General features: G+C 44.7%; 1 protein-coding gene across 9 annotated transcripts in view; it reads left to right on the top strand.

Annotated features, from left to right (window-relative positions):
* The first annotated feature begins 9,024 nt into the window (after positions 1-9,024).
* The window catches only part of LOC135921394 (sericin 1-like), a 189,994-nt gene continuing 173,336 nt past the window's right edge, over positions 9,025-25,682 (top strand). For all 9 annotated transcript variants that reach the window (XM_070526102.1, XM_070526097.1, XM_070526099.1 and 6 more), the window contains exons 1-2: positions 9,025-9,060; positions 13,294-13,420. The gene's annotated coding sequence lies outside the window, so the exon portion shown is untranslated. The remainder of the gene's footprint in view (positions 9,061-13,293; positions 13,421-25,682) is intronic.

Raw genomic sequence — 25,682 nt, 5'->3', positions numbered from 1 at the left:
ATTTGAATTGTGCCTTGGCACGTTGACCACTTTCCTTTGATTAGTACTAATATGGTGTTGTGGATAATGCATTTCAATGGGAAGGATCTAATTAAAACTTTAATTACCTTGCAAAACTATTATTTGAACATAATCTTAAGGTATTTTTGAGTTCAGGAGAGGCTTTTAAAATCTGACCAATAAACCTTCCGTGATCGACCCTCTTCTGAAGACACCGTGACGACGCCATGGCCTCATTGGCTGATGTGGCAATAATTGTGCAGACAATTTTGTCACCTATATTCCACAACTTAACACTCCCTTCGAGCCAGTGCCTGTACAAGTAATCCTAAATGACGGATTCGTTACAATTCCTTCTATTCACATTCAATCTAACTGCGTATTAATAAAGATAAGATTTTATGGCCGGTGAGTGAATGCTGGTGGTGAATGTTCAACAATTTATAGCTAGACCTTCGGTGGAATGCGAAAGGTAAGTACATGGAAGAAGTTCTTTTAACCTTCAGTAAGTGGTTAATAAAGAGGAGGCTATCTATTGTACAGTATAATACATTTAGTATTGTTCTATTGATTCAGCGCTTGGCGCGTCTGGGCTTCTTCCCTACTTGGAAAGGAATGTTATGTAATATTTTAGGCAATATCCACTCCACGCTGACGTCAAATTTGATGCAGCAGCGCGCCTGTGCTCATCAAATTCCTATGTTGAAGCTGGCTTCAGCCAATTGGTCGTACTTTAAGAAATCAACATATCTAATTCGTTATTAGATAAGCAAAGTTAGCATAGACGACGCAATAGCATACTTTAGCACTTTTATTACTGACACCACAAAATACATCCGAAAGTGAGGAAACGAGGGCTGCGAAGAGACGTAAGAAAAGCAAATAAAACATTCTGCACACTTCGTCGTTACCAGAACACGTTACCAAAATTTTATCCAGTTGAAGGAGGTAAGTCAAAGGATAGACCGACGCAAGGGTGAGGTGCAGCACAAGCTGGGGCAGTTTCTTTCTGGCATAAGGTCCTGCACACAAGAGATGCAAGTCTGGTATGGTATAACAAGCTTACAATGGCAGGAAACTCATCCGTAGACCCTGGTGAATGACCGAGGCAGGAGCCTAGAAGACCACACATATACTCTTGGTGAAAACTTCGAGCATGTGTGTAGCTCAAAGCCGAAAATTCAACAATTGTTAGGTTTTCCTTAAGCTCTAATACAGCTTCTTTCATCTTCGAAGAACACTTCTGTTGTCTCCGGCACGTTTTTTTCGCCGCCTTTTAAATGGCTTACATGCGCATTAATCAATTAAAGCGTTTAATTAATCGTTCGTGCACCCTGCAATTGAATCAGGGTGCTATACAGAGGGAAAACATTATTCACGGTCCAGTTCGCTTGGGTCAAGGCAGACGGGTGACTGGAAGGCGAGCCCCACCGGAGCCTCCCAGGCGGCCGGAACTTGAGTCTTGGCGGCGTCGTCGGCCAGGTGAACTAGCCAGATTTGATCCTTCGGGCATTTTCTGAACAGCATGTCGGAGCTTGTTAACTTATTTCATCCCGTTATGTATCAACTCACTTCACTGGTGCTGAGTGTGAAACAATTTACGAATATGGCGTAATCACTCCCTAGGATAGCATCCTGGCTTCATCGTCCACGGCTTGGCACGTGTTCTTCATTCGTAACGTAGAACATGGATAAACACAGAAACAAGAAAAACGCGTCTCACATTTCCAGGAGCAGTAGTATAAGTCCAAGCACTGGCCAAGTAGGCATTCACGAAGACTAAACCACAACGAACGACAGTTCAGGGTGAGTCCATGCAATTGTGGTCTTCTTGTTTTTAAAGTGAAGCTTTTTAGGCGAACTATCCCGGACATTGTTGTTGATTGCAGCTGCTGCTGTGTTACCGCATGGGCGCGTGTTTCACGTCGCTTCGCACGCATGCGCAGTGCAGTTTCCATTACGCCATCAGCCCAAGCATGAACCGAGAAAAATACAGTCAACCTTACACCTGTAATTGGAGTCTTATACTTCTCCATGTACAAACCTGTGCTTACACAATGCCAGCTTGTGTACTGTATGAGCATAATTTTCTTTCCCTTAATTTTACTTATCTTTAACAGCGTGTAGGCACAACAACGTAGACTGCTTCCGATAAAGATTTGCTACCACCGTAAAAACAAATCTTTAGCGAAGATCGCTTTTGTCGCCCTCTACCCGTATGTGCGTTTGAGGCGCCAAATACTTTCAGGATTTAACTTACAACGGTGCGGAGGGCTTCAGCTTAAATTTTAAACATAGTAATTTTTGTGGCAGAACATGAATCTAAAGAAAGCGCCCCTATTTGAGGCACACACAGGTGAAAAAAGGAAAACTTAGTTTGCGTTTATATACTTCAAAGAACGCATGCTATGCCTAAAAGGTAACCTCTTCCTGGAAAGGTGCATCATTTGACAAGGAGGCGAAAGGCGTCATTGAGCCAGTAAGGACGAAGTTTACTAGAAGGACAACGTTTTCAAGAGGTGTATTTTGTTGTTTTAGCTATCCCAAAATGGATCAACATGAATATGCAGCACCTTGCTATACAACCCGAGCAAGCTCGTCCCGTGAGCGAACTCTGAAAACTGTCTCACCAAAGAGGTCATTTATTGAGGCAATGGTTTGGTCCTTACCGCAAAACGGCCTCATTGAGCAATGCTCGCTAAATGTGCCTGTAGATTCACTTCGCGAGTCTGATGTACAGATTTCCCGCACGTACTCAACTTCAATGCACTATCGGCTCTAATTGCCGCAAGAAATTCCTGCTCTTGTCCGTGATACGCGTGCACGTATTTTAAGTATTTTCTTCCTACGGCAGCTGTGTCTGTCAAGCATAAAACTTGTACCGCAACATACCGTTGAGAAATTAGGTCCTGTCTGCATGGTTCAGGTATCAAGATTTTGCCATTCCGTTCAGGATGTCCCTCTGATAATATGGAGAGATTATGATTGTCTAGTAGAATAATGTGGCTACGCAAACGCATGGGAAACTACCATTCTTTGCACAAGATTTTTGCAATTCACGCAGCAGTGCCGCGTGGATGACGATGCAAATTGACGGCAGGGCTTTTCGTACTAGAAGAAGGAAATTCTGGCAGCCACAACCCATATTACTTTCTGGAGCGATAACGGTGACCGCTCTAAGACGGTGCCAGCTGGTCACATCTGCAGCAGAAACTGCACAGTGCTTCTTTTAGATGAATTATTTTATTATGGTGAAGTAACGTCGCTTGCTCGTTCGGGGCATCTATCGTTTACGTTCGGTAAATAATTTTCGTTCCAGGGCGGCAAGACAGCTGAAGAAGTGGCCATCAACCTGACCACTCTAGATCCCACCTGTCACACCATCATGTGTGACCCTCGCTCAGCCCTCACTAACTTCTGAAAAGGCCGTATTTCCCCCCAAGCTCTTCGCATCCTTTGCCAGGCACCAAACTCTACATACTGCATGATCCCCCTTACATGCATCCCGGCCCATGCAGGCCTTGTCCACCAACACCTCCCCAATCTCCACCAGGTCACCCACTCCATTGCACGAGGCCTAGTCAACTACGCTGGAGTCACTTGAGACGATTTGGACACCAGAAACAATCTGACCACCTATAACTATCTTGTTAAGGTAATTTACTTTAGTCGCCAAACCTTCTCCCACGTTACCCCAAATTCAGCCGGACGAAAGACCTTGCCTCTGCTACAAATAAACACGTACCCTTCATCCGCCTGCCTTGGCCTTATATTCCCAGACGTTTACACTACCCTGAAATGCTGGTACTGTGGTATTCAGCCGCCTACACTTCCACATATGCTGTGGGAGTGCCTAGTACAGTACACACACATTAACACCATGACCCTCTCGTCGAGGTTGCGTGAGGCACTGCGGAGCTTCACCCTCAACGACCAAACTTAGGCGACCCAGCACGCCCATGAGACGGCGGCGAGGCAAGCTCTCGACGTCCCCTTATGGCAGGCTTAGGCCTGGCCATCGTAAAGTGCTGGTCCTACAGTCAAATTTCACCCTCATCCCTCCCCCCCCCCCCCCCGCAAGGAGGCATGAGGGGTCTGTGGTGTTGGAGCCGCAATCCTGCAAGCGGCCTAGGGATGCTTACGGTTATGTTCCTCGAACTCGGTTGGGTGGAAAAGATTTTTGCGATGAGGCATTTTGGCAAAAAACCATCCTGTTGCATTACGTGAAGGATCTCTGTACAGCAAAAAACACCCTGAAGCGAGCAGAAGTGAGCCTGTGCTAAAAGAGAGCACTGCCGTCACTTATACGTGCCTTAGATGTCTAAGGCCAATCGGCGCTCGAATAGCTACACACCCGGGGCTAACCCCAATGTTGACTTCACAGATGTTGTTTTCACATTTGGCGGTGTAATTTGGCATGAAATAAAGGGGAAAAGTCTTTCTGAGTCACCCTCCGACAAACATCGCGTTGTCTTTGGTGCATTCTATGTATCCACTACGTGCGCCACGACTGCCAAGATCTCCCGGGGAAGCCTTAGCACTACTCCTGAAAGAAAGAAACAGTAATAATCCCATGTTCCTGACTAAAGCTTTTGGCAGGACGATAGCTTTACTTAAATTTCCTTTGATGATTGAGTGTCAGTGCAGAACGGGTCACTGAAGCCCCTTTTCTAGTGTTAGAATATTAGCACTTTAGTGTCGACATAGTGGCGCACTCTATCGTCGCTATTTTACAGATGGGTTTTGCGATTTACTTCGAGTTGCCCAAATGCCCAACGTTTTATCGGTTCTCTTTCATCCCTGGTGCAGAATGCGCTTGCGCGATCATTCAACAACTTTCGGCCTATGAAAGACGCTAGTACTCCGGAGCATGAGCATCAGGCATGGCTGAACAATTAGTTATTTCACGGTATAGAACGCAATAGATCGAAACGCGATAGCATTCGAAGGTTCCTGACTTATTCTCACGCTTCGCAGCAACTGCAACTTATGCAACTGTAATATTTACCGGAAACCGCTGGCGGTGAATGCTATGCACGAAAAGGTGCCTTCTGGTAGAAACGCCGCCTCTTGCGTGAGCCGATTCCGGAAGTTGCGCACAGCCACGCTAAAAAAAAATATGGGGTTCTTGTTATATTTTGGCACGTTTACTATTTCAGTCTCAGAATATTCAACATGGCAGACATGCGCTGTCGTTTTTCACGACATTTGTTTGTGGGCTAACATTCTAAAAACTCCGAAGAATGACCTTGTTAAGAATGTAAGACAAGGTATGAGCAACTTTAGTGACAGAACGGTGTGGCACTATGAGCCACATATACAGTAAGTCATACAGCAAGGTGTGGTATGTACATGTACTTCAATATGTAAAGAACGAAAGGTGGTTAACCGAGGGGCGTGCTTTATATTAACCACAAGTAGGCAACAAACGACGATACCAAGGAGCACATAGGGGAAATTAGTTTTGCTTACTAACTGAATTTTAAAAAATAATTATTTCTTGGAATTGAAATTGGATAAAAAAGCAACTTGCCGCAGGTGGGGAACGACACTACGTCTTCGCATTACGCGTACGATGCTCTATACAGTACGAAAACGTTTGCTCATGGGGACGCCGGCGCAGGACGCCGACGCCAACAGCGCATTTTCTGCCATGCGGGAGGCCCTAAACGCTGTCGTGATAAAATTTCTCTTTCCACAAATGAAATACAATACACGCAAAAGACGGGTCACCTGGGCGAGTGAACATGGCGAAAAGACCGAAAAGAAACGAAACAATGCACGCTGCATACTTCGTCGGTACCCAAGCAAGTAAAATATTATCGAATGAGAAAGAAATGTCATACAGTAGCCGACACAAGGGCATGCTGAAAGGCAAGCTGGCGAAAGTTTCAAATAGGAAGGTTTATGGCAATAGATATTTCTGTTGATTCGCGGGCCGGTCATCGTAATGGGAACTTTGGGTGCGGTACGTTTTTCCTTGACAACCACTAATTTTCCCACCTAGGATTGTATAAACAATGTTGAACACGCTTACCAAGCATCAACATTGCGGCCGCCAAGAAGAAGTACCGTTATCATTCATTTTCCAAGTAAGATATTGCATAAATAAAAGTATTTGCTGGACAGTGTCACTCAGCGGCAAAAGTGTTGCGAAAGTTGACTTAAAAATTTACATACAAGCTTTACGTAATTAAGTGAACAATGTCCCGATATGCTTGCACTGAACCTCAATGTTTATTGACAGATTTACTTAAAAAGCATTGAATGTACTAAACACGGAAATAAATGCCCGTCCGTTTAGCATTTGGAGCATGAGATAAATTAGTTGGGGCAAAGCGAAAAGGGCACGTAGGACAATAGAAGTGAGCAAATGCATAACGCTTCACTCTTGTTATCCTACATGCCTTTTTGCTCTTCGCCAGAAGTTATGCAGCACCAACTAGCTCACCTGTCTGTTTTCTTGCGGAAATCAATTACCGGACTACACTTGTATCGCCTAATGAGCTTTTGTGGACTTCCTGTGTGACATGCATTGCAGATGTAGACTGCTAGCCTTCTGAGAGACTGTTTTTCTTCTTACGCTGCAATCACCCTGTTGACGAGACTTTTCACTCTTGCTTACGCAATAAAAAAAGATATAATTTACTTCATCAAGTTAACGTTGTCTGAGTCTCTAGCGTGTTAAAATCGCCTCGTGATGCTGTGTATAATGTATGTTCAACTGGCACAGCTACAGAAAATACAGATAGCAGACTGAGGCGCGAAGAATAACACGCTCAAAAGCCATAGGCGTCTTAACTTTCCTCGATTTGTTCTCAATATTGACTCGTGTTTGCAGCGGCGGGAACATTTGTACCGCAGCAATTTTCATGAAGCAATGGAAGCACCAGTAAATGGCAACTGTCCCCCTTGTTATTCAAACGCTGGAGAAAACAGGAGCGCGAGTCCACTCACGGCTAGAGCACAGGGAAAATTGACTCGACTGCTGACCCGACTTGTTTCTGCTCGTGAACCTTATTTGTTGTGGCTCCATATTTGCAATTGTTATAAAGGTTTGGAACATCGTTTGTTTTCATCCATATACAACTACGGCTTGTAAAACACAATTCTTTTAGGTGCGGAGTGGGCAGCAGCGTATATTTTTAACGACAGCACTAGTTTTAGTGCGGGGCGTGAAACGCAATTGATGACTGCGGAGAAATCACACAAAACTGTCGCAAATGTGTCGGGTCTGATTGAGATACGACTATGCATGGCGCATGAGCGTTTTTCTACCGAAAAACCGCGACATGTGCAAAGCAGTTGCAGTTGTGTATTGCTAAGGGTTAGCGAAGACAATACTGGAATTTGTGGGCAACACAACAAAGCAAGCACCACTCGTCAGGTGACAAAGAACTACATGCTTTATGTCAAATGAGCTAGAGAATGCCGCAGCAGTCAGCAGAATTGTAGCCTCTGGCAATAAAAAAATTACGGGGTTTTACGTGCCAGGATCACTTTCTCATTATGAGGCACGCCGCAGTGGAGGACTCCGGAAATCTAGACCACCTGGGCTTCCTTAACGTGTACTGAAATCTAAGTACACGGGTGTTTTCGCATTTCGCACCAATTCGGCCACCATGGCTCGGATTCGATTCCGCGACCTTGTGCTCAGCAGGCCAACACTATAGGTGTTGGAATCATACGCTAGTTAAGGCTAACTTAGTTTTAACGCGATAGCGTTAAGGAGCTCGTGTCGCAGAAAAGCCGGTGTCGTCGGCGGCGTTGACCGTGAGTGATAAATCACGGCAGGCGCTTCATAAGCAAAAAGCAACTTCCAAGATTGGCCCGGTGGGAATCGAACCCGGGTCTCCGGAGTGTGAGACGGAGACGCTACCACTCAGCCACGAGTTCTATGCTTCCAAGCGGTGCAAACGCGCCTCTAGTGAGTGCGGTGTTGCCTTCGAAACCAGCCGTGGAAAGTTATACTGCGGTGTATATCGGTAATTATGAACATGTAACGTACAGAAGTCACAATTACACGAGTTGCGAAGTGCGCTTCCGCTGCATTTCTTTTGCGCTTTCCGCACACGCAGAGCCATCTTGCGGCAAACACAGAAGACCCCCTCCTCTCAATGTACGGCGCTGCCCCGACAGGAGGCGCGCCGCGCGCGCATTGGGACCGCTGCCAGGCGCGTCGCGGGACTCCCTCTCTCCTGACGACGCTTCGCCGTGCTCCCGGTTTAGATTACTATCTATCTCTCTGCCCGTGCCGATCACGACGTTTGGCTGGCGTAGATCGTTTCCCCTCCGAGACACCGAGTTCTTTGGTTCGTTTCGTTCGCTCAGGCGCACGTTTCGTTGTCGCGCCGAACGCTGCGTTGCTCGACGTTCACCGGGTGATAGGTGGGCGCTAAGTCCGATGCGGGGCGCATTGTAAGTGATTGCTGTGCCGTAGCGCATTGTCTTATACCCCTTGGCGGGTCGACGGGAACGCTGTCGCGTCCCACTCTTGAAGGCGAAGCTTAAGCGTCCTCCAATTTTTTCGTACCTGCTGCGCTACGAGTAGCGCTTCCACGAGCAAAAATTTCTTCCCAGCAAGATGTGCTCTTCACTTTGAGGGAAGCACCAACGAAAATTAGCGATATCATCCAATAAATGCATTGTTTTCGTATTAGGTGAGGTTTATTTTGGGTAAATCATTTGGCGTAAATTGAGAATGGGTAATCGGAGCGCCTCTGCTGGAGTTTAAAAATTTGCACATTAGTGTCAAGCTAGTGGCGGACTCAAACATCTAGTTTTTGTCCAGATATGCGGTATCATTTTAATCGAAACACCAAAGTGACAAAGGTTTGATTAGTTTCCGTTCTTCTTTGGCATTGAGTACGCATGCGCGGTGATTCAACAACGTGCAGCCGACAATACACGCCAGTTACAGGACATCGAAAGAGCAGCCATGGCTGAACACAGCAGCAACGAATGCACGCCTCTTGACTTAAGCATGAAGGACAAAACAACACCAAGTACAAGCCATGACGGTACCCAGGAGGCTTCATCTACTTTGGGCGCATACACAACGTGAGCTTTACCACTTGTAAATCTTTTTCGTTGAATACTGTTACCCTTAGACACGGCCAACTCATTAGCCTTTAACATCTGTACATTTGTTCCCACTTAAAACGGGTCTTTTTTGCAGCCGGCTTGAGCTTTAAAATTGGTTGCTTTCTTAGATCAAGACGCGTCGACGCAAGGGCGATGAGAAAATATTGCCATGTTCAGCGCAAAGTGAGCGGTTTAGTGCTCAGGATAAGATTTTTCAGAACATGAAGCGAACGTATACGTGCAGACAAAAATATTTCCCTTGATGTATACTTGTTGCAATGCACACATGCGATGGACTGCTATAGGTTGAAGTCCCGGGAACAATTCCGGATGGCACCACCGTATTTAGATGAAAGCGCACTGTAAAAATGCTCTTGTTCACTTGCACTTAGGGGCTCCCCACAGAACCCCGATAGTGAAAACTTGTGCGCAGTCCGCCTAAATTTGGTATGCGTTTTATCAGGTCATGGCTCTTGCACGAAAACCTCGGAATTAGTTCTAACCGCGGTGAACAATTGGTATGCCGAACCAAAAGTCTTTTCTGGACAACTCGTCCAAGTGCGCAGTAATACTGTCATTTGCCAATTAACAAAAGAATGGGACAAAGTTGGTACTGACCGCTTAAAGAATTACTAAAAAGTAAGCCCCGTGCATGAAAAGCTGCTACTTGTTTTAAAACGATTGTTCTTCCCGTTGCATGTGTTCCTTAAAGGCAATAAATGCGAATTAGAGGAAAGCATACTTTTGCCGCTTGGAGTTGTGTGGCCAAAGAAGGTATGTGTTTCTGTTTTTATTGTTTTTTGACAACCTAAATTTAGATTACCTAGTTCAGATTTTTTTTCTATATAGCAAACTGGGGTGAGTTAGTGCCACAGCAATAAAGAAGTGGGAAGTCATGGTATTCTACGGTACCCTTTACCATTTGTGAACGAAAGCAGTTGCACGTCGCATTTCAGCTATATTCTTGGTATCAATTGCATCAGTCTTAGGATATTTTTCAAGCGTTCTCAGAAGAATCTTTGTCCTTCGAAGAATTCTTATATAGGCTCAACCGAGTGACACAGAAGCAAACTTTGCATCGCTTGAAAACAAGCATTGAAAAACTGCATTCTAGTTCATCATTATTCATTCGAACTCGTCATTTTGTTCGTAAGCATTCAAATTAATACTTGGCTAAGAGGCAGAAAGCTGCTTGTATTCCTCAGACCTAGTCAATTAAGCCTATAATTTCAAATATTACCTGAAATTTGATATATTCCTCATAGCTGCCTGATCCATGAGTTATGATTGTAATTGGCATGACAACGCCACATCCACCACGGCGTTGCCGAAACGCATCGGGGAGCCACAAATACTAATTATTCTAACATTAGCGCTTGTTTGCATCGTAATATGACACCATCTGCACAGTGTCATTGTAATACTTCAACCTGTTTCATTGACGCAGAAACCCTTTCAGAGATGTTATTCAGAAATTATTCTTAGGATTCTGACACTGCAGCAAATGCCACAAAAATTTTGCATTGCAAACTACATATGACACGCTGTAAGTACTTCAACAGGTAAACTGACAGTATTTGTGCAAGCCAAGGCGCCGTTTCGTCTAAGTTGAATGAGTGCTCTCCACCATGTATTCCTCCGAGTGTGCCGTTCATATTAGGCCAGCAAGCATAGTAGGTATTTATTGAGAACGAACCGTTGCGAGTAGTGCATTTACAAAACAGGACTTTGCTTTTTCTGAACCTTGGTTGTATAAAAGATAATTTCACCTTTATTTGTCACAGCTTGTAACTGTCTGTCCACTACTTCATTATTTGTAGGATTTCTGATGACACCTTGCAGCGCATGCCGATGACCGACGAGACTTGCAACGTCGTTGGTACGTAGGCGATTGTCACTCGCCTTTACCACAAATATGGCAGATGGCTCCTACGGTTACCGTGGATGCGGTACACTTATAGTGAACAAAGATGCACTTTACCAGCGCCACCAAAGTGGTTTCCGCATCAGCCAGTTGATAACTGTCCTTACTAAGAAATTTTTGTTTTATCTTATATACGCAAATCCATGCGTCGCCTATGCAGTAGAAGTTTTTAAAAGAATTTGTTCTTTAATAGGTGGGCTGGTAAAGCACGCTCCTAGATAAGGGCAGAAGCCGAGAATGTTCATTCCATAGTGATTAATTCACTCGTAAATTGAATCATCGCTTGACCATTGGTCCAAAATTTTATTTACCAAACAGAATCTCAGTGTGTTTGACCTGCTGGCAACTCGTTAATGTCTCCCTTATACCTATCAAGCTGGATGACAAAGCAAGTGCTTTGAGGCGAATGCCGAGTGCGATGTACAATTAGTCCGGCATTTCAGATGTCTATGCTGTGGGACGTTACGGTGCTCTACCGTTTTAGGCAGAGTTTCAGAAATGTTTACCAATAGCATGTTACGAGCAAAAGACATATCCCGCTGCTGCCGAATGCAGAAGTTACACCACAGAATTCGGGGCACCCGAAAACAGCCTATATTCGAGCTCTTCATTATTTATGCTAAGAAAGCCAACCTACAGCCGCAGCATAAACAACCTCAAAAAATTATTGAAAATATACCGCAAGGACAAAAAAAATTATTGGTGAGGTTGTGCTCTGTTGCCATAAATTTTTACCAAATGTGCCAACTAGGCGCTTCTGAAACTTAAACATTATTCGTATTGAATTAGCAACAATCACAGTAGCCAACGATTTCCAATGAGGGTGCCATTACTTCAAAATTGAAACGCTTTGTTAACTAGAAAACTTACGTCATGCTGAAACACCGGCTTTCTTCTGAATTCAATCTTTTGTAAGGTGATTAGCCTTCCTTGGATGCGTCAAGCATTATTCGTTCTGCCCGTATCTACGCAACCTCTTTCGCAGGCCCGGCGAACGTCGCGACTTTATCGGCAGTACTAAGTTGAGAATGCCACACAATAAAAGATGCGTTCCTTAAATTAGGTTTATGATATCGCAGTGTATTTCATTCGAAGTTTCGGTGGTTGGGAATCCGCGTGTAATGTTTTCTGTGGCATACCAAGGCATAAACACCAAGGCATGTGGGTGTAGCAGTGCAGTCCACGTTCTTAGCCTACTTCTCCCCGGCCTTCAGATTTTAAATAAAGGTGTAATTGACAAAGCGGCGTGTCCCTACAGTTCTTATGCTATTTGTAATGGCGGCGGTGGTCATCCTGGGGAGGTTTCTACCGTAAGCACTGCCTTTCAGCACGTCTCGCGTTTTCCTTTTCCTTTAATGTCACGCAATTTCTGCGTACTTAAGGAAAATGTGCCCCTGCGTACAATCCTTGCAGCGCTATTCACACAGTCAACACTTTTAACGTACTTTACGCTTTCCGTCGCACCTTTGAGTGGCATTTCCACGTGAAATTGTACTTCCGCATTTCTTTTTAGGCTAATGTACTCTCTGCAACACGAATCTTACATATGCGCATTGAGCAAATCTTTCTGAAAGTTGTCCTATAGTGTACTGATAGCCTACGCGGGAACACTGGCGAGGACAACCGTTTTCGCGCTCCTAAATAGATTCTAAACATGCATTGCTTACAGCCGTTGCATAAGTAATTCAGCTACAGGAGTAAATAAATGGGTATCGGAAAATCAGTATCTGAAAGGCGAGTAAGTCTTTGGATGGCGCACCTATCTTTAATAAAAGGACAATCAACTAAGGGCATACGTTGAAAAGCTAAAATACCTCGGTATAAATGCGTCCTCTCAGTATGTCGTTCCCTTCGTCGGGCTATGGTGCTGCTCGTAATAGTTTAACAATAAGCAAGAACTTCTTGAGGCATCTAATGTGCTTATTACTTGATAATACAGAATATAATACCGCAAGGGTATTACGCCCAAGAGAACGACGTCTTTTTTCAATTTGAGCACTGTCGTATTTTGCCCATTGTTTGAGATAAAACGTGATAAGCTTCAGAAGGATTCAACACGGCACAATCTTGATCGTGTTTGGCTTCCCCATCACCACGAAGCTCTGGCATGCCTTCAAGACATATTTGCAGAAAGAAAAACCACTGCGTATGGAAGCACAGCAGTAAAGTTGTCCTACCACTAAAAGCTTCTTGCCAAGTGCCTTAAGCACGAAATATTCATTTCCCATGAATGGCCCCTGCACTACGGCAAATGAACATGTTTAATATATTTTTATGCCATACAGATGCCACTGACAATGGCAGCACAAGTTGCCTGCCCCTGGGGCCCACCAGGAACATCGATAACGTAAGGCCCAGCAGAAGCCGCGCTGGCATGGAGGAAGCATCAGCCAGTTTTGAAGACGGTGCCACGTAAGTTCCCATTTAGAAACGTTCCATGACAAGGGAAGTCAGAGACGACAGGGATGGATACCAGTGTAACAGTCATGCCCCTACTCGGTAATTTCTCCTTGGGGTGGGGCTCGCTCTGATGGCTGAAACAGGCACTGCGTTGGCACTTTTGAACGTGCGGCCGGCGCGGTAGGCTTTGACAAACTTCGTGGTTCAACAGTGCGACCAGAGATCACACGGCTCTCTGCACGCCCCATGCCACCACCACGAAGCTATACAAGGTCACCCGATATTCCATGCTGTTAACACGCCGCACTTGGCGGTGGACTTCCTGGTTGGTAGCCTGCTGACTCACTCCCTGTTACGGAATATGTAAAGATTGTGAAGGAAAGATGGTCATCGCAGCCGAGGCTCACGAACTGAAACAGGGTTTTTGTTTTCCTGTAAAATTCCTGCAAGAATTACGCTGGAACTGACGCAGTTGCGCGAGGGATAAATCTTGCGATAACTTAAATGACAAATAACAGCTGCTGTTCAGACAATATTGTGTCGGCGTAAGAAAGAACCTTTGGCTCAGGATCTACGACCTTAGTACATTGGAAAAGAGGCATGAATGTGCTTGGCAACATACCATACGGGTATTGAAGCTGGTGGCATTTAAAGGAATGTGATATCATAACTGAAACAGTTGCATTTTAGATTCGTCAAATACTTGAGAAAACGTTGAGAAACTCAAATAAAAAAATTGCATCTTTAAAGCTCAGCAATGATAACACCGCCACGGTTCAATCAACTACATCAAATAGCACATTGAAAGCGCTCAACAATCACGTATTACACACCGCTATGAAATCGTCTGTGTTATGGCTAGATCATTCGCCAGTATTCGGACACATTATATCGATTTCAAGAAAGTTGCAAAAAAATATAAAGGAAGTTGCCCGCTTGGGATGCTCCACCATATGTAACTAGTTTAACTGCGATATATATTTTTTCCGCGCAGTTAACTTTGTAAACTCTACCCCGCAGGGGCGTATGCGCCAGCAGGCATTTGGTGTGTTGCGACACCACGTACTCGAGCACATGGGGGTCAGACCCTCCCGCGTCTAACCTTGAGCGGCTTTGCCGGGTCCGCAAAAAGGGGATCCTGGGGCTTGAGCCGATGGGTGTTTGGACCTTTACGGCCTCTTGGCGGAGGCACCATATCTCTTCAGCCTCGGCTTCACCTAGACGGCACCCCCGGATTTACCCACCCGGGGGAAATCGGTAGTTTTGGTTTCCTGTCCCCCTCTCCATTCTGCATCTTTCTCTCTTCCTTGTAATCTTTCCTATCTTCTGCTCTCTTCTATTTACTTCCGACTTTCCTGGCAGAGCGGGTTAACCTTGTGTGGGTGGCCAATCTTGGGTACTCCATATTGGGTTATAGTAGCACCGTACAGCTGGCGAGGGCTTGTCTTACTCGTAAGACTTGCTCCTGCCCCATGTTGGGCTCGGTGATGGGCGGGTGGCACTATTGCTGAACACAACCACTTTCCTGCTGCCGAACTCAACCACTTTCCTTTGATTGCGCTCTAAAAAGAGCGCGCAACGATGCAACGTTTCAATTTCTTTTGAAGAACAATAAAGTACAGTTCCCTTAGTAACAAGCAATCCACAGTGCAGGCAACAAGTGCGTGTCTAAATTCTCCCCCTTCTTGTTGGCGAAATGCCTCGCAAACACTATAGGACCTGGCTACAAAGCCACAAAGATGTCCAATGGAGACATCCTCCTTGAATTGAAGAATAAAATGTAACATTATAAAATTAATAATTTGGAATGCATTGGCGATGTAGCCGTCACTGTGTCGGTACAGCGAACCATGAACACGAGCCGTGAGGACGACTTCTTGGACCGTAGTAATGAAGAACTGCTTGAAGGTTTCCAGGAGCAAAATGTGATCAAGGTAGAAAGAATCCCAATCCACAGCAACAATGAACAACTTCCAACAAAGGACAGTGTACTAACCTTTGGTACTAGTGTGCTGCCTAGTACATTGGATGCAGGCTATATCAAAGTACGTGTTAGGCCGTACATCCCAAATCCTCCACGGTGCTTTAAGTGCCAGAGGTATGAGCACGGATCTCAGATATGCCAAGGAAGGCAGACTTGCGCGAAATGCAGCTCGAACGATCATCCATCAGGCACTCGCGACTTTTCTCCACATTGCGAGAACTGTGATGGAAGCCATCCAGGCTACTCCAGGACATGCCCTAAATAGAAGAAAAAAAATAAATAATTCCGCTAAAAGTCAAAGAAAATATAACATTTCACGAAGCAAGGAAATGTCTTTCATACTTAGATCAAACGAGCTATTCCGAGGAGGCGCGACGGGGGGAGCGTCACGAACGCCTCGGGAGTCTACCGCGGTCACTGACAGTGGTCCGGTGATCACTCCGCCTGCCCTCCTTGGTGGCAGCAGCAAGTGCTGCTCCATCATCATCGAAGGTGGGCCTGCAGACTTCAATTCCGCAGGTTCCAAAGCTTAACCAAACTCCACGGCCTGGGACGCAAGTCTCAGTGCCTAGTTCATGATCCTCCAGTGCCTCCGAGAAGGTTGTGGAGCTCGATCAAAAATCCCTGGCGTCATCGATGGCGAAAGATCAGCGCTTTCACAAGCACGCTAGAAGATATAAAATGCCTGTAACTGCTCAAAGAAATGGACCGCTAACTTAAACGGTTACCGTCTTAGTATACATACTATCCATGTTTAACACGAGCTCTTGAACACACACAACAAAAATCTTCCCCGACATGACTACACGAATAATTGGAATGCCAGGTGCCTATTTAAGTATCTAGATGATGTCAAAGGTCTAGTAGAGTAATATCAGCCATGAATGTTCTTTGTTCAAGAAAGAAATTTAAAGTCTACACACAAGAACTTTTTAAGACAGCGCATAAGTTTCCGCAAAGATAGAAATAATGGCAATTCTTCTTCAGGCGGTGTGGCAGTCATAGCCCAAAAGTCAGAAGCATGCCAGCATGTATAACGCCAGAGCTCAATTGAAGCAGTGGCTGTTCGGGCTATGTTGTTCAACCGATTTATAACTATTTGCTCCATATATATATATATATATATATATATATATATATATATATATATATATATATATATGTATATATATATATATCGCCTGATGAACGGTTGCACAAAGCCGAATTTGAAAAGCTGATTGACCAGCTTCCCGAACCCTATATAGTAATCGGAGACTTCAATGCTCACAGCACATTCTGCGGTGAGTCAAGATCTGATGTGAGAGGACGGGCAATTGAAGAGTTCCTTCTTTCATCTGGTGCCTGTCTATTTACCAAGACAGAGCCAACATTTCACAGTCCTGCACACAGCACGTATTCGTGCATAGACTTAGCCATAGGGTCAGCATCACTTCTTCCATACCTGGGATGGAGAATTAGTAATTTATAAGGCGATCGATCACGTCTCAACACTCCTAGAAACAACAAAGTGGCACGATGGACCAGCTTACCCCAAAAAGTGTGAACTTCATAGTGCCGACCGGTTGAAATTTAGAAACCTATGTAAATTGTCCCTTGAAGATGTGGACCACCTAGGTGTAGAGGAACTCACTTCGTAAATCACTGAAGATACCCTCTGTTCTGCTAAAAACTGCATACCTCAGTCCTGCACAGAATAAGTCAATCTAAAACAGTGGTGGAAGAAAGACTGAAACACCAAAGAAACGCCAGAAAAAAGCATGGAGTAGATTTTCAACTACCCAACAACAGAAAATCTAATAGAAATTACGCGGTGCAAAGCGAATGGCCCCCGTATCCTCCGAATATCCAAAAGCGAAAGCTGGACACGCTACGTATGTTCCATAAACTCATACACGGATGTTAGCAAAGTGTATAATAGGGATAACTAAACGGACAACGCGCAAATGCTTTTCCTGTCATTGTTGGCTCTGGCGATACAATAGAAGATAAAGCAAACACTCTTGGTGAGCACTTTCAGAGGGTATTAAACTCCGAAAATTATAGCGAAATTTCCAGCAGCATACAAAAATATATGAAAATATTCCTTTGCGTCCAAACAAGTTGTAATCAGAAGGATACAACAAACAACTAACATTCCATGAACTCAAGCTTGCCCTAGGCTCTTGTGGCAGCTCGGCTCCACGTTCTGACGTAATAACATGAAATAATCAACAATCTGCCTGGTGAAACCGTAAACTGCCTCTTATGTCTTTACAATAAGATTTTTGCAGCTGGTCATGTACCGTCATCTTCGAAGGAGGCAATGGTCCTGCCAATTGTGAAACACGACAAAGACCCTTCCTTAGTTAACAATTACAAACCAACTGCATTTCCTAGCTGTTCGCTTAAAGTATTTGGAAAAATTATTCCCCGTCACCTTGTGTTCTTTTTGGAATATAATAGTATCTTGGTCCCTCACCAATCTGGCTTCCGAGGAGCAAGGTCTACAACCGATAATCTTGGTCTCCATGAGTCATATATAGTGACGCATTTGTACACAGCCAAAACTGTCTATCTGTATTCTTTGAACTTGAGAAGGCCTATCGTACTGCCTGGCGATACGGTATTCTGCAACATCTATCGTCCTATGGAATTTGTGTTTATATGCTGAACATCTTGCAAAATTACCCATCTGAAATCTGCATTGGCAATGTACTATCGCGCACTTTTGTTCAAGAAAACTGCGTACCACAGGGAGGAGTGCTAAGTTGCACACTTTTCTTAATTAAAATGAGCTCTCTCCCCTCTGCTACACCATTCATGGTGTCTTATTCTGTCTATGTGGACGACATCCAAGTCAGCTTTAAATCCTGCAATCTGTCCATGTGTGAACGCCAGATACAGGTACAGGTAAGGTAAGAATGGGCAGAGGAGAACGGGTTTAGGTTCAGTGCAGAGAAGAGTACCTGCGTGCTGTTTTCCAGACGAAGAGGGGTATGTCCTGACCCATGCATTACGATGAATTGAAGAAGCCTGCTAATTAGAAAGGAACAAATATTTATAGGCGTAAATTTTGATAGTAAGCCAACCTTCATGCAACATATAAAATAAATGCTTAAGCTTAAAAGCTTAAATGTCTTAAAACTATGAATCTTTAAACATTTTGTTTCACCAGTCATGGGGAACAGATAGGTATTGTCTCCTATCTCTTTTTAAAAGCCTTGTGCTGTCGTGCATAGACTTTGGATATATTGTTTACCAGTCAGCTTCAAAGGCCGCACTTAAGCTACTCGATCCTATCTATTACTTAGCTATCCGCCTAGCACTTAGTACCTCCGTACAAGCCCTGTCCAAAGCGTCTATGCAGAGTCGGATCAGTGGCCACTGGATTATCTGCGCACATATCTCGGAGTCACCTATGCAATAAGAACGATGTCATTAAAACAACATCCATGCAAAGCACTCATATATGATCAGTCCTCAAACCAGCTGTACTTCAACCGGCCCACCACGCCCCGCCGTTCCCATTAGTAGTAATGTCTGTTGCTGAATAACTTGCAATACTTTTCACAGATCTGCAGGAAAGTACTATGGTGAATTCCTCCCACCATGGGAGCAATGTCCAGTCACCTATAACTTGTCCTTTACAGAGCTTAACAAAAAGAGTTGTCCAAGAATCCTTATTCAGCAACATTTCATGTCCCTCTAAGACAAGTACAGATCTAATGCATTTTTCACTGATGCTTCAAAGTGTGCAAATTCGGTATCATGTACCACCCATGGCCCAAACTTCTCAAACTTTAGAACTTTGCGCAACCATAGCATCATCTCTACAGTGGAAGCATACGGTATTCTGATCATTGTTGAGTATATAGTACACCACAAGATACAAAAGTCTATAATATACACACATTCTTTAAGCGTTGTCACCACCCCGCTGTCCTGTGGCAAAGCAAGCCGAAACCCCTTATTAAACAAGCTCCTTCTACTAATTCAAGTTGAATCCCAGAGTCGCTGGGTGCCAGGCCACTGTGATCGCAGGCAGTGAAACGTCGGACAAAAATGCTGGACAAGCGTGTCATCGGGATACAATTGATGTAAGCTGTATACCTGGTGCAGGCATGAAACCTGCGGTACGAAAGGCCCTCCGTAATCATTGGCAAGCTGATTGGGACAGGGTAGTCGAAAATGGGCTGCACCTTTCAAAACCGCAGTTTACCAAATGCTTCCCGCTGAAGCTTGATCGACTCACCCAAGTCAGGCTGGCACGACACAGAATAGGACAAATTTATGGCACATACAAGTACCTCTAGACTGCAATTGACCCAACGATGTGCACACGCTGCGGTGAGAACTTAACCGTCTTGCATGTCCTGAGTTAATGTACTCAACTTCACCGAGAGCCATTGGCTCATTTTATGGAACTTTACTTACACAATATACCCCCCCCCCCCCATCCCGGCATGGTCTGATCAGAGGATGCACTTTTTAACTTTAATAGAACGCTTATAATTATCTTGCACAAGTTAACTTTCTAGACATCATCTCGTATCATCCTATACATGAGATTGTGCCTCACAGGTGAGATATGGTCTGACGCACAAAATTAAGCCTGAGCTCTCGCTCCTCTTGCGTACGCAAGAATTGTAAAGCTAGGGACACGGACAATCCACAATAATTGATCATCTGTGCCTATAACCAATGAACGTAAGGCCTTATGCTCATTTTAGTAAATATTTTAAAATTGATGCACAGGTATATGTAGACATAGTTTATCTGAAAGCGTCTATACAGCTTTTATTTTAGGTCCTATTCCTAAACTCAAAATTTTACTAAACCAAGCCACATGTCCTGCCGCGTTTTGGCCTTAGATGCCCTAGCGCCAATAAACTTCAACCATGATCATCATTATCAACTTTGTAAATTCTAAGCTTCTGTTGTTTTTAAGCTTAGCTAGTTGATAATTTTTCCCAGTTGCAAGCCTGAATAAAAGTTATGATGGATAATTTGCCGCAGTTTAAGTGGTTCTATCGAACGAAATTTCGTTATTTGAAAGTTCTCATTCTAAACTAAATAATCTGGTCTGGATGCCGGCCAAACTGTAATGACTAGAAACGACGTACAAGGTAACACCACACGACTCGAACCAAACTATAACATTGCTTGAGCCATGTGAACAACCGTAACAAGAATAAATACATGTATACAAGTAAAAAGCATATTACCGCAAGAATGGCGACCAATGTTCATGTACTGCTTGGCGCAGACATTCCAAGCGAGCAGCAGGATGTACAAACGACACACTGTATGCCCCGTCACTATTCGACTGCCCGTTTCATTTTTCTTCACTAAACGGTAGAAACGCTGTAGCACCTGCATTGCCTTAACTCAACGCTTGCAGCGTTCATTACCTTATTGAGAAAGAAAGAAAATGCTTACTTCTTCGGTAGCATATTTCATCCATTATACATGAAATTACTGAAGTATTTGATGTTTCTGTGCTTGCTACGTACGGGGGGAAATGATTATGTGTGTGTCGTTCTCGTGATGCCTAAGGCACGAACGGCGTGCAGTTCGAATGCGACTCAAATATCAAATACCTTCGTAAAAACACTGCAGGAAAACTTGAACCCGGCAGTTTTTCTTCGTATACGATGTGTAGGGCTTTAGTTAAGGCATATGACGTACAACGGGGAGTCTTTCCACCTACACATGTCAGAAATGACGCAAGTAGTTTGCCTCTGCGCCATTTCCGTTTCTTAAATCGAGAGCCTCAATAGGCTAGTTTCAATGGCTTATACCCGCAAAAAATCGCCTCTAGTGAGAGCGAAATATCATCAGGAATGGCTCACACCCCATAAGCAAGCAAGCAAGTAATGGCTGAATATGAACCAAGGAAAGAAACGAGCGAACGAACGAGCGACGGAAAAAAAAGAGAGCCAATGACAACAAGAACGAAATCACCTTTAGGAATGCATTATGTTCCTGCATGTGACGTTGAGGAGGTCAACCTACAGTGCCAAAAGTTTACTTCGTACGGCAGCTCACTGTGTCTGACCCGTCAGATCGTACAATTTTAGGCATTACCACGTATGCAGGAGGCTTTCCTCTTCAGGTGTTAGTAGAGTGTAACATGCTGCTGAACCTTTCTACTCTTCCTAGCGACAATCTTTCCTGAAAAATTCACCGACCATTAGGATAGCCCATAAAGTGAAATTTTAGAGCAGCTGTGTACGTGTTTTCATTACGGGATATATTCAGGCAAATATTTTGAGATACAAATAGCAGAGGTCAAGCGCGATGGCTTTTGTAAATGACTGATCGAAGGATCTAGTGTAATAGCTGGTGCTGTGTGGCTTCCATAAAATACGCGCATAAACTGAGATTGGCAAACAATTGCAGACCAATACAATCGAAGCATGCAATTCATCATGCGAAAGTGAGAGCCCACACGAGCTCATCATAGCACGAAATGAGCGCTCTGGCTGAGATCCGATGGTACTACGAAACGAGCGGTAGCGCGAGTCTGCATGAAACCAATCTTCCGCGCTCATGTCACTGAAGGGGCAGCTATCATTGGTCTCGGCCTCTCGACCATTCAAGGCTCGCATCTTTTGCCACTCCGCATTCGCTCTTTCAACTTTCCCTCTTATCCTTCGCTCTGTTGCGCCACCGACGCTCGCCGCAAGAATGGGTCATTAAGAGCTGCGCAATAAAACGGAGACCTGTTTTACCCGACGCAAAACAGTCTTTCTCAATGCCGAATGTCTCACTACCGAAAGCACGCTTCTGGACTTTTGCCTGAATACTCCTTGTGAGCGTGTTGAAGACGGAGTCGTATTTTCGATACTCAGACTGGCTAGTTTTTTAACTTGCCGTCACTAAGAGATACTTCTAATCTCCTGCACCTGTTTCGTGTAGGAAATATGATGTATTAGATGATGCAAGGCTTCTGTGCTGCTTGCCACTCGAACGAGCAAAATTCATTTCCAGGTTAGCATCACAGGGTACCGAAAGAACCACCGTTCAAATTCTGCCAACCTGGAGCCCAAATCGAGCGCTAAATATCAATGCAGCTTCTTAGCGCTAAGATCGAGTCGCCTTACCATTCACGCGCGATTTTTTCCGTCAAACACTCTATTGGTCAAAATGTGTTTTGTCGTCACATAACAATAGTGAGCCATTTTGAGCTGATTTGCCCGTCTCCTTGCAGGAATGCTACTGGAACCGGAGGAATGGAGGAGCAAGGCTCCTGTGGTGTCGGAGCAAGTGTTCAATCGTCTGCCAAGAAGTTGAAACACAAATGTCAAACATGTGGTAAATTTTTCACAAGGGCTGTCCATCTATCTGCACATTACCGCACGCATACCGGTGAAAGACCACACAAATGTGAAATATGTGCGAAATCATTCGCGCGCAGGTCGAATTTGCGTGATCATGAACGGATTCACACAGGTTTGAAACCCCATATCTGTCAAATATGCACTAAACCGTTCAAAAGCAAAACGCAACTTAACCATCATCTCAAATCACACAGTAACGACAGACCTTTCGTTTGCGACATATGTAATCACTCTTTTAAGCACAAATATAGTCTCCAAAGGCACCGCGAAGCATGTCGCGGGGACGGAACACCGTAGGAGTGCAAGCAGTGTGGATATCGGTCCACAAAGAGAGAATACATCGACGCACATCTCTGCCAGAATACTGGGCGCTAATTGTGTGGAGATTCGTCTAGACATGCATTTTAACGAATTGCACATCCCTTGACGAATACGGTGGGCAGTCTTAACAGTGTGACTAGTGCGCAAGTGCAGTGAATTGCCCATGGGTATTGTATATGAACGTGACCATGCACCCGTGCAGGAAAAAATAAGCGCTGACATTCTCCCGCCGGGGTGATAAACTAACCGGACGCATCGTGTGGAGAGGCGGGCATCTTTTGACGTTTAAGACTGCTCAGTGAAATGCAAGACGTAAATGATGCCGCTTGATTTTCCGAAATTGCGAAAGGAAACGTCGTCTCCAGCAGAATTCGGGATGTTTGAATATCGAAGTATATTGCAGGTCCTGGCTAGAGCGTGCTGTTTGCACAACTATGTTGTTCGCCAAAGTAGTTTTACCGAACTCATTCCTAGACAAACCCTAATGAGCAGCAAGTTCGTGTTTTGTGTCACTAGAAGGTTGAAACGTTCGCACAGAATCCTTGACACCTGGATTTAGTTCTGTGCAAATGGTCTGACAGTGTACTAGTAAACAAGCTTTACCTTATCATCGTTTTAAATATTCTGCAGTGTAAATAGAAGAGAACACCTCGCATTAGGAAACATTTTCAAAAAAGGCAGTTTTCTTGTCAACTAAAAAAAAATGTCTACCAAAAATTGACATCCCTAGGCCTTGTTGCCTTCCAAAGACCACTTTTATGACAATATGTAGACATTAACATGCGGACATTTATGTCCCTTACAAATTGTTCAATGCACGTAATGCTTTGGTTCACTCTTTGGCTCTTGTAATCAGAGCGAATGTTTTTCTTCTTTATCATGCCGATGAGAAAACTGAAACTGAATTCGACTGAAATCATATGTAGCTTCACAATATTTGTTCTACCAAAACGAATATTTTAGCTGTTGTTGTATTAACGTGGAACCTCTGTCACATTTAATGTGCAGTTTCTCATTCATTCTGAAGCCGTCTCTTCTCCCTTGCACTGCACTCTATTGCAGCTGTAGAATTTTTAGCCTCATGTGACAATCGTGTCCCTGCGAGCAAGATAGTTTTTAGTTATAAAATTGACACGCGTAGTTCGTATGTCTTCTTGCTGTGGGCGCGTTTCACCGGATGCCCTTCTCATTGCATGACGCGCCTGCATGCATCAAAAGGTGCTACGAAGTTCGGTCTTATTTTTGGTATTGTTCAATTTTTATCACCGAATTTCACGCGCAACGCAAATACATTTGTGCATTCTGGAAGGCACGCGAGCACCAGTGATGCCGCTGGAATCTTCTACGAATAATGCGTGAACAGCCGACGCTTGTTAATCGTAAATCTCTTGTTCGACGATCGATTCATGTGCCCGGCACTATTTTTCTACCGAATGTAACTTGTTTTGTGGGTTCCGGTTCACCCAATAAAGCATGGTTCGTGAGTGATGGTTCTTGTTATTGTGTTATTTGTCGTATCTACAACGCGACATCTCATAGAGGACCTTCGTGGTGACTGATCAAACCCTACCAGTCATGAAAAATATTGGAGGACGCTTAAGCTTCACCTTCGACAGTGGAACGCGATAGCGATATCGCACCCCGTTCAATCTGCCCATTAATAAACGCAAGGGTATTGGGGCATCCTCGCACCTGTCCCCGCACGGCCCAAATGCGCTCAAACAAGACGAAGGGGAGAAGCGGGCGAGTGGTGCGCAGCTGTCGGGGCAGCGACGTACATTGCCAGGAGGGGGTCTTCTGAGTTTGCCGCAAGATGGCTTTGCGTGTGCGCCAAGCGCAGAAGAATTGTAGCGGTAACGTACTTCGCTAGTCGTTTAACTTCGACTTCTGTAATTTACATGCTCATAATAACCGATATGAACCGCCGTATGACTTTCTACGGAACGTTTATAAGGCAACGCAGCATTCACTAGAGGCGCTTTTGTCCCGCTTTGAGCCATCGAACTCGTCCCTGAGTGTTAGCGTCTCCTTCTCACTTTATGGAGACCCTGGTTCGATTGCCACCCAACCCATTTCGGAAGTTGTTATTTATGAATTGCCTTCCGGGATTTTTCGCTCATGGCCAACGCCGCCGACACAGACACCAACGACACCAGCTTTTCTGCGACACGAGCTCCTTAACGCTGTCGCGTTAACATTGTCAACATCGCCATGGAGGATCGAGCTAGCCGCAGACTACGCCTGCCGCTTTAGTACGGACCTCTGCCCGAGAAGACCAGGACGATCATGACCCCGACAAATGCCACAGTGAGTGTGCCCATGTCACCCGCAGTGACGTGTGCTGCAACGCCAAGGAAGCCACCGATAATTAGCGGATCACCATTTGGAGATCTGCAAAGCTGGCCGGAAACCTTTGGAAAACCACTATGTTTAACAATTGAATCTTTGATGAGCTGCAGTTTCACAGTGCATTTCTGCATACATTCACGAGCGTCATGTCCAAGGAGCCAGCCGAAGTTGAATAGGGATGCCGAAGGAGAACACCGTGACCCTCGGGGCAGAAATTCAGGCACTTCGACCCCAAATGTCCGAGAGGAAAGCGTTCTTCCTCGCTGCGGTTTTAAACAAATGGTTTACACAGGAT

Source organism: Dermacentor albipictus, chromosome 9, assembly GCF_038994185.2.
Source record: "Dermacentor albipictus isolate Rhodes 1998 colony chromosome 9, USDA_Dalb.pri_finalv2, whole genome shotgun sequence".
Lineage (NCBI taxonomy): Eukaryota > Metazoa > Arthropoda > Arachnida > Ixodida > Ixodidae > Dermacentor > Dermacentor albipictus.
Note: the sequence above shows the minus strand (reverse complement) of the source record. Positions and strands in the feature narration are given on the sequence as shown.